This window comes from Euprymna scolopes, chromosome 6 (genome assembly GCF_053919585.1).
Source record: "Euprymna scolopes isolate OS-2025 chromosome 6, ASM5391958v1, whole genome shotgun sequence".
Taxonomy (NCBI): Eukaryota; Metazoa; Mollusca; class Cephalopoda; order Sepiida; family Sepiolidae; genus Euprymna; species Euprymna scolopes.
Window position 1 is genome coordinate 46,003,554 of NC_136487.1, and position 21,556 is coordinate 46,025,109.

General features: G+C 37.1%; 1 long non-coding RNA gene across 1 annotated transcript in view; it reads right to left on the reverse strand.

Moving 5' to 3' along the window:
* Positions 1 to 6,722: 6,722 nt before the first annotated feature.
* Positions 6,723 to 21,556, reverse strand: part of LOC145277631 (uncharacterized) — a 41,454-nt gene continuing 26,620 nt past the window's right edge. The window contains exon 2 of the long non-coding RNA XR_013868185.1: positions 6,723 to 8,500. This is a non-coding gene — a long non-coding RNA (uncharacterized LOC145277631). The remainder of the gene's footprint in view (positions 8,501 to 21,556) is intronic.

Here is a 21,556-nt window from a genome sequence, read left to right on the forward strand (position 1 = left end):
GTTTTCTTTCCCAATTCTTTTGTTTGAAGAACAACAGTTTAGCAGTCCTTTTATAACTTAATTTGTTGAACGCTATATTTCTAGTCTTACTAGAAACAATTCAGCGAAATAACATTTGTTTAACATTTTTTTATTTGCATGCATTATTATATAGCAAAAATAAAATCTGTGGCTTTAAATATCCGACGAATTTGTACGGGAAACTTGGATTTTTTTTTTTTTACCCTCTTTACTTTTTGCAAAAATGACTTCATTCTTTACGTGTTTGCTAAGCACAAATAACATATGCGAATAACTATTTTTCACGGTCTGTCTCTTTTTCTCTTGACAAAGTCAAGTGTGTTTTTTATTTCAAATCCCAGATATTATCGAAATAAGGATAAGCTTACACAGTATTTGCTAGTTGGTTTTGGGCATTTAACTTTGCAGAAGAAAATTCTTACTGTAGGAAAAATGGCTTCTGGTGAAGAAAAAATGAACCTTTTTCCCCTTTTTAAAACACTTGGTAAGTGTATTCAATTATTAAATAATTCACAAAATTTGTGTTTTCCGTTGTAGATTTTGCTAGCAAGTTTTTTCCTGTTGCCAAATTACTATTGTAGTAATTAATTCGCTGTTAATCCTTGCGTATCCAAATATCTGTTGAAATGACGAAGGTGTTCTGCTGTAAAGATTTTATGAGTCTTTATTTCAATCACTTTTGGTGATTCTCTGCAGTGACGGTCGTTTCGATTCCTTGTCACCAATCTGTTGTGTCATGGAACAACAGTGAAAATAACAACAATCAAGTAGAGGTTCGGTTAAGGAACAAGTGTATTAACAATAATGTACAAAGATAGGAAAGCGTGTATATCTGCTGGGCACTCGGCTAGCAGTTGAAGTGCAGTCGCATCTCTCTCACTGGTGTTGAAATTACTAGCGCTATTTATAGTGCTAATCAGTGTAAATTCCTCTGTTCAAGGAAGGCCGATATAACACTAACCAACAGAGTGTTTCCACTGTTGATCAAGGTAAGAGTCTATCAGATATGTGTGCACAATGTGATGATATATGGAAATGTAACCTGACCAGTGAAGGTTGCAGAAAGAGAAATGATATTGCTGTATAATAAGCTGACCGTTTCCAGTTGTTTCCAGTGCAATATATAGAAACTGGAACTCTTTGTTTTAGATATGAAGTCATTAGTTCCAAGAAGATGAATCAGGAGACTTCTCGTGGAAGCGACAAGATAGAAATAAATGTTTGGCTAAAACTATAACAAAATAGAAACCTTCAGCCTCCTTTTAATGATAAGAAATTATGACGCAACTTCGACTGTGGAAAACAATGGTGACCGAATAAAATCCAATTGTCCAGAAAGAAATGAGACTTGTGTCTGTTGCTATACATTGAAAGAGCTTTTGTTCCTGGTGTGATGAATGGCAGAATGCAAACCATTCGAGGGCAGGGTCAAAGGGCACAAAAGCAGAATATAAAAAGTACTTTGATTTCGTTTTTATATCTCCCCCAAATGAGTTGATGTGCCATAATTAAGAACACATTGACATGCAATGCTACAATATTAGAATGGTATGATAGATGTGCAAGGTGAGTGCTGACAACAGGTTTAGATCTGACGAAATCAGAGGATAATATTGTCGATAATATTGGAAGATATGTGCAAAGCAGGAAACTTTAAAATGGATGAGAGTTCTTGGATAGAAGATGTAGAACAGTTGGGGTAGAAAGGTCAAGGAAAACATGAAAGGAAGTGATAAGGACAGACTTGAGAGAAAGTGGGATGAATAAAGACCTAGCCAGAGATATGTTAAATCGTATTTAAAAACAACAAAGGAACACACTTCTCTTTGAAAGACAACGGAGATGGATGAAAAGCCAGATGTGGAGAAAGTATATTTGGATGATGTTATGTGCAAGAAGTTTAAGACAACGGAGATGTCTTTATGACCTCACTGGTCAGGTTTCATATCAGTACCAAAGAAATGATTATTAAACAACGATTTAATAATGTTATTTAGCGATCAAAGAAAATAGCATGAAAGAAGTAATGTATTGTGATGTATCCTTGTAAGATAGCATGGACGTGCATATGGCGGCTGTATGCAACTGTTGAGCCATGTGCGAAGTGACGTCACAGTAAGGAAAAAGAAGAAGAATATAAAAAGAATGTGTGTACAGACCAACGATCACATTAGAGATGTGATTGACGCACAGCCATAACGAGAAGTCACATGTGGTGGGAGAATGAGAAATAAGAGTCTTTTTCAAAAACCTGAAACAGCGAGTTGAGTCTACGATCTGTTGGGTCCCAAGGGTCTACATGATAATGCATGTGTAAACGTCTACTACGTTACACCCTTACCTTGAAGAATACATTGCTCAGGTTTTTATGGCAATCCAAAAATTTAAAAATAAATGAATAAAGCAATAAATCTATAACTAAATATTTAGAAATTTAATAGGAATCAGACTGAGTGATTATCAAAATCAGAAATTTAGAGAAGTATTAGTAATTGTATAAGCATTTTGTTTTTTTGCTCCCCTCCCCAAACAAAGCATATGGCCACTCAGACAAAAAGGACTACTATTTCAGATATTTTCAGATAATTGGGGACTGTGGAGAGTTGAGCAGTGAGGTCAGTCAAAGAAGAAAGAAGCAGGGAGTGAATTCCAAAGTTTAGCAGTCCGAGGGAAGAAAATATTACAATAGAACGTTTTCTAGCATCTAGGAACTTCAACAGTGAAGGGGTAGGATTTTGCTGCTTGTTGGGTTAGTCAATAGTATGTATGTCTAGGGAGCATGAGTACCATGAGTTCATCAGAGCACCTTCTATTCAAACACTAGCGAAACAGGCACCGGTATGCGACATTATGACGATAGGATAGATGTTGGAGCTTAGCCTCTTAGATCTGAGACTCTTTCTTGGACCTTGTCTAATAGTGAGAAACTAGTGGTAGATGCATCAGTCCAGATGTGATAAGAATATTCCATGCATAAGCGAATTGTGGCTTCATAAAAATGCAGAAAACTCTCTGGTATAAGTAATTTTCTCATATGGTAGAGGGAACCCATAATTGGAGAAAATATTTGAATCGTCTGCTTACTAGTAATAACCAAAAATAAGAAAAATGACTAAAAGAAAACAGCACAAAATCATAATAAAACTTGCTTATGTTGGACTTGTAGACAAACATATTGTAGTCAGCTGGAAAGCAGGAAAAGGGAACAGAGTTCCACAGACATGCAGTTGTAAGAAAGAAGCTTTGTTCATGGAATCTATGTTTAGGTTTAGATACAGATAAAGAGTGGGGGAAATTATTGATAATGGTTTCAGATAGATGAGTGTTTTTCGTGAAAGTTTGGTGAGAGGGTTACCATCGATTGGATGTGGCAACAGTACTCCATCCTTGGACAGACCTGGCTCTTATACAGATAGAGAATTGCATTAGTAGTGAGATAGCTACTGGAGCAGTAGAATGATCCCATAATTTTTCCAGTCACCTTGGCAACAGATTTGATGTACATGTTCCATTTTAGATCAGTAGTAAAGGTCAGACCCAACAGCTTGTCAAAACATGGAGCCTCCCCAAGATGAGAGCCATTCATTTCAATTAATGCCAGATGGGGATCAGAATGTTGATGATATAAAAGATAGAGGTTTGGTTTTTGATGCATTAAAATTAATCAGCCACCTCTTTCCTCATTGCACTATGTGTTCAAAATCAGAGGAGAGAGAATCAGAGACAACTTAGTCATTTATAGCCTTTGAAGTGTTGCCATAGATGGTTAGTGTCGTGAGTATAAATGTCTACAAATAATCTTAGGATGTGATTTAGGAAAGATCACTGACAATGATGGACGAACAGTTTTATTATTATTTGATATTCTAGTTTGTATTATTTGGATTATTCAGACTACTGTGCTCATGATAAATGTTATTTTCAGAACATTCTCGTACCTTATCAAACCCAATAATCTTTGTATTGAACTTGGGAATCTGCACAGAAATTTCAAACAGGAATTCTGTGCAGATTTCTGAATTCGACAAGATAGAGCTGGAGAAGGTTGGAGGTTACATCGACCAAAGCATTGCAAGAATAACACTAAAGATGAGAACATTAGTCTGAATAATCTAATTAATGCAAATTATCGATCCTCATCTAAAAAATTTAAAAACATGGATATTCTAACTTTAATTATTTTTAGCAACACATATGTTCAGCTGTCTTTCAGAACAGGGAGTCAAAGTACCACTGATGTTATATTTTTATGCTGAGACAAATGCAAGAGAAGTATTTTGGTAAGAAGAACTTATACTTTGCTTTTGTGGATTTGAGAAAAATTTTTCAAGAGTCCCATAAGATGTTTTTTGCTGCAATTTGCATAAATAAGAAACAAGCAAATGTTTAGTAAAGGTTGTTCAATGTACAGAAATGTGCAAAGTCGTGTTAGAATTATAGCACATTTAGTGACAGGTTTTAAAATGGGAGAACATCAGAGTTCTGCACTTAATCTGTTGCTGTTCATTTGTGTCTTAGAAGCTTTGTAAAGGGAGTTTTGTATGGGTTATCCGATTGTGTTTAGATATGCTATATGCTGATGCTGTCATCCTTACCTATGAAACAATGGAATGTTTATATGTTAAGTTTAGGACTAGAAAGAACGCTATGGAAAGTAATGTTTTTTTGTTTTTTTTACTTGGACTTCACCATTTATCAAGGCCCAAAGGCCATTCGAGGATAAGGGTTAATGAATGTAAAGTGGCAGTGTAGTAATCGTTAATTGTGTAAATTGGGTAGAATTTGATTATTTATGAGGGCGGCTCAACAAGAATTTGTTTACATTGGATTTGAAGACTACCATGTTGTAATCAATCAGGAAGCAGGCCAGCGGAATAGTGTTCCACAGGCAGGCAGTTCTGGGAGAGAAGCTTTGTTTGTGGAATCTGTGTTTAAATTTAAGCACAGATAGAGAGTGGGGGAAATAGTTTCTAGTGGTTTTAGCCAGTCAAGTGTTTTTTGTGAAGGTTTGGCAAGGAGGGGCCATAGATTGGAGTTCAGTGGAGCACTTGCCATGAAAATAATGATAAAGCAGAGACAGGCTCACAACGTCTCTTCTATGGGAAAGAGGTTGCAGGGAAAAGAAAAGGGTATCACTCACTGTCAGTTTTAAACTCTATCCAGACTGAACTGGGCGCGTTGAGCAGCTCCTGCCCAGATGTGGCCATAGTACTCCATTTTAGGGCGTACTTGGCACTTATACAGCTAAAGGATTGCATTGGCAGTGATCTAAGAATGAATGTTCCCAAAATCAAAGTGACGATCAATGGTTGCAGTATCGGAAAAGTCTCAGAAAAAATAATGTTCCTCTGCTCAATTTGTGGAAAGGGGGTCGGGTGCAACTTGATTTTTTTTTTGTGATTCTTGGAATTTGTGTGTAAGATGTATAGGAAAATGGAGCCAGATGAGAACTCAGTTGTTGAGGAAATATATTTGGATGGCGAATCTATCGAGAGAAGTTTTGTTACTTTGGTGCTACTATTGCAGCATAAGGAGGAGGTGGTGTTACTGTAATTGCAAAAGTTAAGAGTGGATAGAGTAAGTTCAAGATACGTCCCTCATTATTAACCATTTTACTATGACCCATTTAAAGAAAGTCTATCAGGCATATGTATGAAGTAAAGTAACGTATTGAAGTGAAACCTGACCAGTAAGGGTTGAGGATATGCATTGCATGGATTGAAATGGCATGAGAATGATACAATAAATGTGTAATGTGAGTCTTAAAAACCAGCTAAGATTGATCATCTCAGAGGAAGATTAAATCTGTGCAGTATAGGGGGATGCGTACTGAACAGGAGACTTCCTTGGTATGGTTACATTGTAAGAATAGATGAGAGTTCTTTGATTAGTCACTGTACATGGTAGCTTCCTTCATTCTTGAAAGACTATGGATACCCACTGTAAGGGTGTTTGCGCATGGAATTTTGTCGCAAAAGTTGCACAATCTTCAACCATACCTCTTCTGAGTCAGCGTTGTAGCAAGTATAGGTTCAAGACAATTAGAAATAATGCCGAGGTAAGCAGAGAACACATACAGTGCCTAGAATTCCCAAATAGTTACCCATCTGGTACTAGCCAGGCTCAACATTGCTTAACTTCAGTGATCTGACAAGAACCGGTGTGTCAACGTGATTGTGCTATATATCGTATTAGTTGCTGTAATACACTCAAAATAGCAAGGGAATATTGAAAAAAATTTGGAGAAAGTGATTAGAAAGGATATGAGAAAAAGAAGGATAAATAAAAACCTGTTCAGAGATAGGTTGGTTGGAAATCGATTTCCAAAAGCCGTCCAGCACATGCCAGCTATGTAAAATGGACATTAAACTGAAGAACTAACATAGCATAATTAGAATGATGATGAAGTTTCAATCCTTACTATTAGTGATAATAACTAAAAGTGAAATAGCACTTCTACCCGGTCATGGCTGACTGAATGAGAACAATATACCTTTTGTGAATATCTGTAAATATTGTCCCACTCTTTACGATGATTTTATTTTATAAATAAGATTCTTTGAAAACAAATTAGAGATCAGCAGGATCAAGTCACAGAGTGATTGTAGTATTTTGGTGAGGGTGTTTTGTGTAAGACAAGCTCAACAGGTTTTGACAAAATTGGATGACCATTAAACCGCCCTCCTTCTCCCAAAAAATGATTCAGGCTTCATGCTTTTATTTAAAAAACAAACAAAAAACTTTTTTATATTACTTGTTTTGATCACACTATTGTTCTCATCTTGAGCGTTTCAGTTGGTGTAGCCTTCGACCGTTGTCAGGCATGTTGGTTGTTGTCTTGGAAAAGAAAGGAGAAAAGTTACTGGTTCTGTAGATATTTTCGTATTCTTGGAGTTGTTCTCTGATTTATGGCCATGGTTTTGTATGTGTGAAAAAAAAATTGGTGGAACAAAGGGAAGTAACTCTAATAAAGATCGACAAGGAATTATCTCTCTTCCATGGCCGAAATTTTAAGGGTGTACAATTCTTGTTTTTCCAACAATTAGAGGTCCCCAAATGCTATTAATTTCTAAGCTTGGTCTGCTTAGTAATTTTTCTTTTTTTAGCATACATGTTGCCTCTTTGAGTCGCCTGACTCTCCATCTTGCATCCCTGTCAATTACTTTGATGTCATTCCACAAAGAGAAGTGTGTTCCTTTTTGTATTTTTTGCTTAAATAAAATCATACTATTTATCAATGCTCATCTTAAAACTTCCAAAACATAATAGTCAATACATGTTTTTGAACTTTTGAGATGAGGATTGATAATTCATATTATTTAGATTATTCATATATATATATTCTCTTGACAGTACTTTGAAAATGAAGATTCTATGAAGGGGGTTTTCCACATCGACTGCAGGCATGCTTGTGGCTGACGAACCCAATGCAGAACAAGCATGTTTGGCCACAGCAACTGCAGTCAAGTCACGTCAGGTGTGGCTGTTGAGGCTTCCCGAATCTTCCTTCTGCAGTGCTTCTCCCGCAGATTCTCTGTGTGGGAGATCTCAAAAGGGGTGACAGCCTTGTGGACAGTATGTCGCCAGGTAACATGGTCAGCAGCGAGAGCAGACCACTAGAGGTGGTCAATGTGGCAGTCACTGAGGGACTTCTTCAGAGAGTCTTTATATCTTTTCTTCGATGCCCCCTTGTCACGACAACCAGTAGAGAGTTCGTCATATAGGACTATCTTGGGCAGGCGATGATCGTCCATTCTGGAGATGTGCCCGACTCAGCGTAGCTGTGACTTCAGCAGCATGGCCTCAATGCTGGTGATTTGCACCTGCTCGATGACTTCAACATTAGGACATAGTCACTCCAGTGGACGTTGAGAATGGTGTGGAGACAGCGCTGATGAAAACGCTCGAGGAGTCGTAATTGGTGGCGGTAAATTGTCTAGAACTCAGAGTCGTACAGGAAGGTGGAGAATACTACAGCTCTGTACTCACTGATTTTTGTACAATTTTTTAAGTGTCTGTTGTGTTAAGTGTTTTTGTTGTACAATCTGCTAAAAGCACTGTTTGCTTTGGCCAGTCTGTTGTCTATTTCGCTGTTGAGTTTGGCATCTGATGTGATGGTACACCCCAGGTAGGTCAATTGGTGAACGGTCTTCAGCTTAGTCTCGCCAATGGTGATGTGGGTAGGGCAGTACTCTACCCCGGAGATGGTTGGTGGAGAACTTCCGTCTTTTTCAAGCTGACCTCGAGTCCGAAGAGCTGGGCAGCTTCTGCAAAGCAGGATGTGAGGCACAGCAAGGCTGTTTCGGTGTGGGCAACAAGGGCAGCGTCATCGGCAAAGAGGAGGTCTTGGATCAGTTGCTCAAAAGTCTTTGTGTCAGCTTGCAGCCTTTTGAGGTTGAACAGACTGCCATTGAGGCGATAGCAAATGTAGGCAGCATCGTCATTGTCAAGATCTCCGGTTGCCTGCTTGAGCATCATACTGAAGAAAAAAAGAAATTATGCAAATTTATTTAGAGGACATGAAAACTTTATTTCAAAATCATTTCCACCGTGTTATAAATCCAGACTTATTGCACGTTCAATTATTGCATATATTAAAAAAAAAACCCCATAAATAATTAGATTTATTGAATTAAACCTAAAACTCTACGATTCTCAATTTATTCATGGTTTTCCTTCACGACGGTTAAAACTTATTTCAACGAATCCTTACGGTGAATATTACTTAAATTCTTTCCTGAAGCTGTACTTATCAACTGCACATTTCCTTTTCAGTTTTTTCCGCTTTTCACCTTGTACGTTATATATGCTATTATTTTTACGTTATATCTGTTAATATTTTATTTCCATCATATTTGTTTGAAACGCGTATTCAATTGTTAACATCAATACCTCTAAAAACGATACACATGCAAAGAAATATGTCGCGCCGCCAAATGGAAAATTTTTCACTAAGTGACCCCCCCCCTCCCTCTAAATCAGCCCACACCGTCTCCCTAATTAGATAGCATCTTGGTACCACAAGTGCCATTTGACCGTACGAGGCCACGAGAAACGACCACCATGCTTTTTAGCCTCGAGTATCCAAGAAAAAAAACCAAAGCTAAGTAAAATTCCTAACTGTTTCGCATATAATTTAAAGCTAATATTCTTTCCATTTGCAGGCATATTGTAACCGATAACTTTTCTCCACTAAAATACACTATTTCGCAGTTTACAATGCCATGTCACTTAATTAATAAGTCAATGCTATAGTAAAGACAAACTCGGTAAAAAAAGAAATTATGCAAATTTATTTAGAGGACATGAAAACTTTATATAAGTACGATACTTAATATAATCAGCCATCGAAAGGTAATTTTTTTTTTTTTTTTTTCTTAAAAAAAAATAAATAAAAATAAAAAGTTAATAAACATCAGTGACCCTCACCCCCTTCCTTGTACACTGCCATTTCCTTTCCGGATCCCTGCTCCGAACTTATGCTCGTGATCCATCATCTCATCTAAAGATGAGGGGCTCTTATGCCTTACACAACAATTTATCAGTCTGTACTATTGTCTATAAACTGATATCATCAACAATTAGATAAGCTGTTTTTTAAATTTCCTCTCTTGACAAAATTGCAAACCGAAATACAAACGGATTTTCCTTTGCGTTGGAGGATTGAACTGAAGCAATATACTTAATATGTACAATACGTGCGTACTAAACTCAACCACCTTTGTTACCTATATACAATCGCCTATACTGAATCCTCATCAGCTCAAAACTCTCTGTATCCCTAGACTCTTAATTTCTCAAATCTTATATCACCAAGACATCCTTCTTAATTGATACAAGAATCCTCCTGAGCAGTTCAACATCCAGTGATCATATATCTAATCCTCATGAAATTGCTTATATCACCCTGAATATTACCTTAAATCTTTATTCTATCCCTAAGCTAAGTAGAACACCTAATAACACTCTAGTCAACTACTTTTAAAATTAGATAAACCCAGTTTCAATATTAGAAGTACATCGTCCCTCACCTTGACTAGGGACTTGTGCAATAAGCCATGAAACTATTGTACCTTAAATTCCTCTCAAAACTACAAAATACTGCTGCTTGTATACTAAGTAAGTACCTCCTATAGATACTTTACCTCCAAGATGACTGCCTTGTCTGTTTTGCATGACAAACCTTATTATTTTTTACTTACATTCTCTTTCTCCTGATCACTAACAAATCAAAACTGCTCTATTTCCTAAGTTGACACTAAACCAAATCCGTCTCACGTAACTTAGATGGGTCCTTGCTCTCCGCCCTTGACCCTAACAAACTCGTAAATCGATACCCATTAACACCTAAAATTTCCTAGGCATGCTCCTGATTATAACTCCCAACCCATAATCCAAGCTTCTAAGTAAATACTTACTAGCCATAGTCCAATACATTGACTTAAAGTAATCTATAATGAACAGTAACCATTAATATCTCTTTATTAAGAGATAGTATTGCAATAATTATTACACAAACTAAACCGGTACTCATTGAAATAAAAACTTCCGGATATAAAGAGAAAGGCGAAGTCATTCTCCTTCGTTGTAGTCTAAAGGCAACTTACTCAAATTGTCTAAAATTCCATGCATTCATATGCAATACTACTTATCCATCCATCTATACTTTAACTATACTTACAGAATATGCAATAACCTATATCTATCAGGTATAACTGTACTCCATATCAAATGTTCTCTTGTCTCTATACTGAGCATATCTAATCTTTCAGTCTTACTAAATGTCCGGTTTGGGCACCAAATCAGAATTTCTAATAGAAAGTAGATCATACTCTAACACTTTATCCTAATCCTAAGCCTACTAAACCATATCTAACCATACATTCCTAAACCTACTAAACCATATCTAACCATACATTGCTAAACTTACAAAACTATATCTAACCATACATTAACTCGTCTCTCTCGATCCAATACTGTAGCAAATTTAGCTGCCTCCACTGCATGAATTTTTACCTATACCCTCTCTCAGTAAAAATGAAAATGGACAGCATAATAATGCCCTTTTTAAACCACACTTGAGGAGTGAAAATCTTCTGTAGAAGCTAACCTAAATGCCCGATTTTTCCAGGAGATATTAACCTAAATAACCAATAAATATTAACTACCCATGCGGGGTCGCAGAAATACCTGGATTAGGACCCAGGCGCGGGGCGAACCCCCTCGGAGCTGATGGACCCGTAGGTCTTCCCAGGCCATCCATCTAGGAGAAGGAAAACTCTGAAACTAAACCTAGGGGAGGGAGGTCTCTTCAGTCCTGGACGACAACCTTCCTAGAGCTGGTGACTCAAACAAATCACCGGTTGGCAAACCTAAACTGCTTAAGGAGGAGATAGTCTCTGTCTATCGCCCGGCTTTCATACTCCTTCTTTGCCTATTGGCCAGGCGTAGAGGTACTATCACAGGGACTCGTCTGAATCACCCAGTGGTTGACCTTGTTTCCTGACTAGGGCAATGAACGCCGCTTTTCCCCACTCCCGCCACATCCCATCCCCCTAAACTGGACACAGTGGGGTGCTTCAGTGCCATATATGTCGGTGCAGTTGGACTGGGCTGGCTTTGCCTAATGGATTGAGGGTACCGGATTGACAGTTCCTGGCTGCTGTTTCCGACTGATAGTACAGGAGCCCTAACTCTTTGGTAGCGCTTAGAGCGGCTGCTCCATCAACAGTTGTAAAATATCGGGATGTTTGTAGTGCCCTGTCGCGCATGGAAAGGGACCCTGCACTCATCCCCGGTGGGCTTTCCTGAGGCCACAATCCTGAGGGTGAGGACAGCTGATTGTCTACTTGTATTGCATGTCTGGTATTCTGCACAACTACTTGTCCAGCACCCCCTCACTCATCCACCCTAACTGAAACTTTTAAATAAAATAAAATGAAATGACAGCTCAAGCAAAAGTTACGTTTAAACCAGGATCAAACTCAAAGAAAACCAACCTGCCTCCTCCCTTGAGGCTTGCATTTACTAATATCCGCGGGCTTAGAACTAACTTAGATGATGTTGAGTCATTTCTCCTTGTAAACACCCCGGATATCTTAGCATTAAGTGAAACTAACCTTCACTCCTCCATTCCCTCTAACCACTTTAACATGCCTGGTTATCTCCCACTCTACCGTAAGGACTCGGACAGACATATGCATGGACTTGGAGTCTATATTCGAAACACCCTCCCCCTAACTAGAGAAATAAAACTAGAATCAGAGGGCCAGGCCTTTATGTGCTTCAGACTAAATATGCAACACAATATTAGCTACTTGTATTTTCTCTACCGCTCTCCTTCAAACCAAGACTGTACCCTAATAAACAAAGTCTCAGACAGCATAGATATAGCACTCTCCCTCGATACTAGCGCACAAATACATGTATTTGGTGACTTCAATGTCCACCACAGTAACTGGCTAGGATTCTCTAATCACACAGACGTAGCTGGTAGCGCCACATATAGCTTCTCTATATCTCATTCCCTATCTCAATTGGTTACATTTCCGACACGTTTCCCAGACCAGCACGATCAACATGCCTCACTTCTAGATCTCTTCCTGACAACGGTTCCCAATGACTGTACAACAAATGCCCATAGCCCACTCGGGAATGCTGATCACGCTGTGATAATGGTAGAAATCAGCCTAAATTCTCGCCCTAAAACTGAAGACCCACTACTCAAAACAACGAGGTATTACAAAAAGGCTGATTGGGAAGCCATCAGGGAGCTCATCAGAGATGCCCCATGGCAAAATATCTTTACTCTTCCAGCGGAACAGTGTGCAAATGAGACAACTGAATGGTTCAAAACTGCTATTGAAGCACATGTTCCCGCACGGAAATACTATAGCAAGCCCCACTCCCCCCAATGGTTTACTTCTGCTTGTGCAGCTGCCATTTGTCAAAGGCAGCATGCGTTCCGCAGATTCAACCGACATAAGTCCAGCTCAAATAAACAGAAGTTTATAGAAGCTAGAAATAATTGTAAGAGAGTGATAGACACAGCTAAGTCAGATTACTCTGAAACCACCAGAAAGCGCATCGAAGCACAGAAATTAGGAACCCGGGATTTTTGGAAAATCTACAACAGCGTAGTTAATAATGGACAGTCAATTATTCCCCCACTAACAAACAACCATGAGGTTGCTTGCACGGCAACTGACAAGGCTAATCTGCTTGCCAGTCGGTTTGCCTCAAACTCCACACTGAACTCGGTACACCACTCACTCCCTGATTTTCCTCTGCGAACAGACGCCACACTTGACGATTTGAAAATCACCCCTTCTCAGGTACATGCTATTATAAAAAACCTAGACACCTCTAAAGCATGTAGACCAGATCTCATCCCGGCTGTGCTATTAAAAAAATGCTCTGCCGAGGTTGCTCCAGTTCTGTCCAAACTTTACAATAAATGCCTTAACGAATCTTGTTTTCCCGACTGCTGGAAAACCGCCTCTGTGGTACCAGTCTTCAAGAATTCTGGTGAAAGAACTGACCCACTTAATTATCGCCCCATTAGCCTCCTCCCGCTTTTCGCCAAAATATTTGAGTCCTTAGTTAATCAAGTCCTAGTCCAGCACCTAACAGCTGCTAAACTCCTGACTGACAAACAATATGGATTCAGGCAAGCCCGTTCAACAGCAGATATCTTAACTGTAGTTTCTGAACGTATATACCGTTCATTGGATAAAACAGGGGAGGGTAGAGCGGTGGCCCTTGATATATCTAAGGCTTTTGACAGGATATGGCACGATGGTCTTCTAAGGAAAATTAGATCATATGGAATCACTGGAAGAATTCATAACGTAATTAAATCCTTCTTAAGTAATAGAAAAATCAAAGTTGTCCTCGACGGACGTACATCCAAACAACATGACATAAATGCGGGAGTGCCTCAGGGGTCTATCCTTGGACCACTATTGTTCCTGATATTCATAAACGACCTCCCTGATAATATTGTTTCGGAGATGGGTATATTTGCCGATGACACCACTCTCTATAACAGATATGAGGGGAAAACAAATGAACACATATCCAAGAAAATGGCAGAAACACTAGAGGATGACCTCCAATCCGTAGTGGAATGGGGACAAAAATGGTTGGTCTCATTCAATGCTGCTAAGACTAAGCTTGTTTCCTTCAATAACTACAAGAAACCTTCTCTACCACCAATAGCAATGGCCAAGAACACATTGCCTGAAAGTACTTCTTTTAAACTCCTCGGCCTAACGTTTACAGGGAATATGAACTGGAATAGATACATTGAGAGCATTGCCAAGGCTGCTGCAAGGAAGGTTGGCTCCCTCTACCGTGCTAGAAAACTACTTACGCCTGCCAGTATCCTATACCTCTATAAGGCAACAATTCGCCCATGTATGGAGTACTGTTGTCACATCTGGGCTGGTGCATCTGCTGCTTGTCTCTCGCTCCTGGACAGGGTTCAAAAAAGAGTCGCCAACCTGATAGGTCCTGAACTGTCATCTAGGCTTCAACCTCTGTCCCATCGACGAGATGTTGCATCCCTCTGCCTGTTCTACAAATACTTTAATGGTGAATGCTCTGACGAACTGCAAACACTTGTACCTCCCCGACGTAACTACCCCCGGCAAACCCGACAAGCTACTAAGTCTCATCCCTTTACAGTAGAGATCCCTAGGTGCAAGAAAGCCTTTTACTCCAATAGTTTCTTCCCCAGAACTGCGGGTCTTTGGAACTCCCTTCCGGGATTCTGCTTTCCCAACTGCAATGATATGCAGAAGTTCAAGTGTAATGTTAACAAACATCTTTCTACTCTTCTCCCTTCATAATGACCCCGCAAATTAATTCCCTAATAGTAGCCCCCTACTTCAAAGTGGCACTGTGCCTTGTTTGGGGTGAAAATTGAATAAAAAAAAAAAAAAAGAAAAAAAAAGATGCTGAACAGAGTTGGTGCCAGAATGCATCCCGGTTTTATGCCATTGACGATGAGGAAGGGTTCTGAGAGGTTGTTATTTACTCTGACCTGACCACTCTGATTCTCATGCAACTGAACTATCATGTTGAGGAGCTTTGGGGGGCAGCCGAGGCACTCCAAAATCAGTTAAAGCCCCTTCTGGCTCACTGTATCAAATACCTTGGTCAGATCCACAAAAGTTATGTAGAGTCCCCTATTTTGTTCATGACACTTCTCTTGCAGTTGTTTGAGGATGAAGGCCATGTCCGTGGTACCCCTGTTTGCTCTAAAACCACATTGAGGTGATCTTCTGTGATGGAAAGTATCAGTCTGTTTAGGAGCAAACGGACAAGGATTTTATCTGCGAGGGAGAGCAGGGTGATCCCTCAGTAGTTAGAGCAGACTGACATTTTGCCCTTGTTTTTGTATATGCACTTCACCATAAAAATCCACTCCACAGGCCTGAAGGACACGTCCACGTCCACTTGCCATCAACTTTACCAAGTCCTGTAGCGATGGGAAAGGGGCGAAAATGGCATGTGGAAGATGATCAATGGAAGCCGCAATTCCAAATCCTGCATACAGGCGGTTCAGGATATTGGTCACCTGATGTTGACTCTGGAGACGACAAAATCACTCGGCAGCACCCTGAATGATCAAGCAGCCTTATCTAGCGACAGCACTGCTTGCTCCACAAGGAGAGGGGCCTAGAAAATGTGGCCTAACAAAAGCTCATTTCCGTCACCCCCAGTTGGCTTGCTGCGGTCAACGGGCATCTCCCAATTATATATATATATATATATATATATATATAATGTGTGCGTGTGTGTATGATTACTTCATTTAATCACATAAATTAATATATGAAGATATAATTGTATGCGTAAATTTTCAGTATTTACTATTGTACCTCAATACATAGGGAGAGCTAGGTAGTAAGTTATGAAAAAATATATATGGCAGTTAAGCTACACAGAATATTCCGTGTTTCATTCTCGTGAGAATTCGTAGCCTTGATGAATTCTCATGAGAATGAAACGTGGGATATTCTGTGTAGCTTAATTGCAATATATATTTTCATAACTTACTATATATATATATATATATATATGTTTGTAAATAAGACCCTTTAACATTGCTTTATTGTGATAATCAAAAAATTTCTTGTGATATCAATCAAAAATTTGAAAAAAAAAATTTCTTCACAATTATTTCTTTTCATGTGTCAATAGAAATGGAGGTCAGTTGGGTTCAAAGTTCTATTGTTTATCTGATTTGCGATTGGAAGAACTTTAATATGCTTTCTGCACAGTTTGAGGATGATAATAAAAAAATCAAAACTAATCATCACTACTTTTCAGTAGTCAGTAATATTAATTTTCAGACTTTGAAATCATTGAAAAGGAGAGTAGATTGACTATGAATAAACCTCCAATGGGTGAAGAGAGTTTGAGAAATACTTTTACCAAAAAGAAAGTTGATATAGAAATACTACAATTTTTATCAGAAACCTTTATTCGGACGCATCATGTTTCACTGTCACATGACATAATATGTTATTTATTAACCCATTTCATTTTTGATGCATACGTGTGTGTGTGTATAGCCCAAGGTAAAATCCAATGTAGCCTGGTCAAAAAATGGATCAAAAAGTGCTCAATACTGAAGTAGAGCTAAATGTAATGTTTATTTTTTGACCTTTAGTGAATACAGAATATTACAGTTTATTTCGGCAAACAGAAGAAATTGTCCAACCTGCTTTGTCAGATATTCTGTATGAATACAGAATATCTGATGAAGCAGGTCAGACAATTTCGTCCACGTCTGCCGAAACAAACTGTAATGTTCTATATTCACTAAAGGTAAAAAAATAAAGATTATATATATATATATATATTGTCATCCCCATACAGTACTGTTTCGTTGTATCACAACTCATCAGTGCGGCTAGATGTCTGTTTATTACTCCCATCAAGGATATTATGTTTAAGTCAAATTTGTTCATTGGTTAGTCACTATGATTTGTTTGTTTTCTTGTTTGTGTACAGTCGAGCATCCACATCGCTTAACCAATCATCATCAAATTTGGTCAAAATATCCAACTTAGAACTTATTTATTTTGGGGCATATCTAGGTCAAGGTCACAAAAAAGATGAAAGTCACACTTTTTGCAATAACTTTCGTTCTGTTGATGACAGAGTTGCTACTTAGCCCATAATGTAGCCAATAATGTCTTGTATATTTACGACTTTCATGTTGACCTTGTAAAGTTCGTTCACAGTTGAAATTCCAACAGAATTTCAACTGTTTTATCAGATTTTTTTTACTCATATTCACCCCAAACAAAGTAAACTACCACTGAAACATAAAGGGCTAATGTGAATTAGGGACCATACCTACAGGGACATTCTAAGCAGGTAGTTGAGCAGTAAGATGTCTGCTTACATTACATTTAAATTTCCGCATGTTAGTAGAGTTAAGGAAGCAGAATACTGGAAGGGAATTCTAAAGTCTAGCAATTTAAGCCAAAAACCTTTTAGAGTAGAAGGCTCTTTTTCCCCTCTAAACATAATTTAGTTTTTATCATTTTGTTGCCAAACGGAGATAACTTTAAGATTTTCCAATTGATATTAGAGTTAATATTTGTTTATTCTTTTATATATTTAGACAATGTTGTATTGTTTTCGGATTTTTCATTCTTGGACGTCATCGTGTGATGATTACACCTCCACTTCAAATTATTTTGTGTATACATTTCATTCATTATTGATATTATTTACTGTTGTTTGTGTGCAAGATTAGCTGTAAAACTTCTTTATTCTACAATTACATAAATTATTATTAATAATATAATTCCTTGTATGATCGTATCTCATCTGACTCAGGAATTGATTTTTCATGTTATAAATGTGTGTGTGTGTGTGTGTGTGTGTGTGTGTGTGTGTGTGTGTGTGTGTGTGTGTGTGTGTGTGTGTTATATTCGCTTGAGGTTACTTACCTATTTCCTTAACATCTGTATTGTTTTTTAATACAAATTTAATTCATGTTTACTAATAGCCAACATTAAAAACAACTAAATTCATGTAAGTTACTGTATCAGTGTACCCTCCTGGAGTAGTTACTTTTTTCTATTCTGTCTGTCTATCTGTCTTTTTGTCTGTCTGTCTCTCTATCTATCTATCTATCTATATATATATATATATATATACATGTGTGTGTGCGTGTGTGTGAGTACATGTACATATATATGTGTATATATGTATGTATATATATATGTATATATGTATATATATATATGTATATATATATGCATGTATATATGTATGTATATATATATGCATGTATATATGTATGTATATATATATACATGCATGTATATATGTATGTATGTATATATATATGTATGTATATATGCATATATATGTATGTATATGTATATATATATGTATGTATATATGTATATATATATGTATATATATATATGTATATATGTATATATATGTATGTATATATGTATATATATATATGTATATATGTGTGTGTGTGTGTATATTTTTTCTTTTATATTTACTTCTCACTAATTCTCTTTAATTATTATGTTTTTGACCAGAAGCTTATATTTATGTATTTGTGCTCTTCCCCCATTGATGTGTGTGTGTATGTGTACATGTATATTTGTGTGTGTGTGTGTGTGTGTGTGTATGTTATTTACTAATCATAAACATTTCCTTAATTATTTTTATTAATTTATTATTTGATTAACTTACTGATATTCTTACCTACTTTTATATTATCAAAATAAACCTGTAACGTATAATTCCTTAATTTATCCTCCTATTTTCCCTTCTCTCTTTCTTTCAACTACAGCGTCCGACAATTCAAAATATTAATAAATAAAAAATACAAAATAAAAAATATTATTCAATTCCCCCCCACCTACCACTCTCACTATCACTTTAAACCCCGTATGTAACCTGTTTTCTCCTCCTCCCACCACACCACGCCGGCCAATACTGACTTTGCAACCTGTTGCCATGGTGATCTGTTAAATTAACTGCTAACTGCTACTTAAACTTAAGCCGTTATAAACCACAGCAGCGTCTATAAACATAAACACATAATTAATATTTAATAATAAACCCCCCTCTCATTATATACACTCCTACTACTTTAAATTCCAAAGTCCTCTCCCTTCCACCCCCCACCCCCTTCTTGTCTAACTTCCCTTTATCTGCTACGATTTTTTTCCATTCTTACTTGGTATTTTAACTCAGTCCATCTATGAATTTTGACGAAGCTGGTCGGATATTTCCTCATCTTTTAAGGATATCTTCCTAGCGGAAACAATATGTAAATTCATTCTGGACTCACAGTAATACATTTCTTATATACTGCTCTGACTACACATTGAGCACTCTAGTTCGGTTTTTTCACCACTGGAGAAATATATATATATATATATATATATATATATATATATATATATATATATATATATATAAAAGTGAACGTGTCTCTGTGTGTGTCTCTGTGTTTGTGTGTGCCTGTGGACATTTCCCTACACAATAACTCTGTCAATTTTTAGTCTACAGACTCGAAATTTGATATACAGGGTACTGAGATTTGGGAAAATCGATGTGATTAGTTTTTGGCCAGAAATTTGGCGATTAAGGGGTCAAAGTTCAACGATTTGACCTTTGAGAACTCTACCAAACTTCTCCGACAATTTTGGGTCTACGCACTTGAAATTTTAGATATAGGTTCCTTGGACATGGATCTAAGTTAATAACTTGATTTGAGCCCAAAACAATAAATTTTAAGGGGTCATAATAGGGGTCAAAGTTTAAAAAAATTAACCTCTGCGATCTCTTCCAAATTACTCAGACAATTTCTGGTCTAAATATTTGAAATTTTACATAAAGGGTATTCAGAGATAGGGCAAGATTTTTTATCAGTTTGGGTCGAAAATCTTTAGTTACAAATATATAAATGTATGTATGTATGCCTGTTTGCATGTCTGCCTTAAACTTTCAATAGAGGCGACGGATTTTACCAAGATCAGTATCGTTTTAAAGTTCGACCTTTCATGCGACAAATATAGAAAAATTGGCTAAAAACATTAATATCTTCCCCTTCAACTTGGCACTTTTCTACAGAGGAGGGGGTCACTTTTTTTTCGTCGATATTTTTTAAAGTTATCCTCTCCTTTAGATTGTTTAGCCTTAATTTTAAAAAATGTCGCTTCCGGTTTGGAGGTGGTCGTAACAGCATAAACGTTAGGTTTTACCCCGTTCTTTTCCTCCTTTGCGGTACGGGTTCGAGCCTGCCTTCCTACTACCACTTCTTTTTTTTTTTTTTGCTCAACATACACATCCAAACACCCGAGCAACGCCGGGCTGAAATGCTAATATATATATATATATATATATATATATATATATATATATATATATATATATGTATGTATACGCTTTGGCTTTAGAACCTAACTCCTCAACCCCTCAGCCTACAAACTCCATCCCCTAACACCAACATGAGAATGAATGAATTAATACACAGGTAAATAAACAAATAGGATAATAAATAAATAAACCAACAAATCCGCATCCAATGAACCCTGTTTTCCGCACAGCTAAACTTCACCCCCTGACCCGTTTACAAAAAAAAAACAAAAAAAAACTTCTTTTGCTGAAAGTTAATTTTCGTTTTTCATTAAGAATTCCGCTTTTGGAAATAAGCATTGTTGCCTGAAGAGGTCTCTAGTTACTAACTACTAGACGACCGAAACATGCTCATGACTGTGTAGCAACAAATTACTGCTTATGTAAAGACAAACTGAAAATATATATATATATATATATATATATATATATATATACCCGAACGATAAGATGAATTAAATCACAGATTAATTAATCTTGGTAGTTCGCAGTTTTACAAAATATTGTTGGCCGAAAATAAGATAATCCAAGCCAAATAAAATAGCTCAATATATAAGATAGAGCAAAGTAAAAATTGTAGGTTTTATATTAAAAGTTTTTTCAGTAAAATATAGAATTTTTAAAACAAAGATTTATTATTTGAACAAGAAATACACGACAATTCAAGTTCTTTCTTTAAATGCCATATATTTCTTGTTCAAATAATAAATTTTTGTTTTTTAAATTCTATATTTTACTGAAAAAAATTTGAATATTAAACCTACAATTTTATATATATATATATATATATATATGACTACTTCATTTAATCAAATAAATTAATATACGAAGATCTAATTTATGCATAAATCTTCAATACTTACTTCAACAGTGCTCAACACATAGGTAGAGCAAGGTAGTACCTTTGTCCTGTAAGTGCCCGCCCAGCAGCTGATTAGGATGGGCGCAGTGACAACTAGGAAGCTGATTGGCACATACGTTGGAGCTTCTGGTGCATTTCATCAATTTCTCGGCAGTATTTCTCCGCCGTAATCATTTCGCCTGGATTCAAAAAGCTGTGATGGATGAGATTGGCCGCAGACCACTAAAGAGTCGCCATAACCTTTTTTGGTGCAAT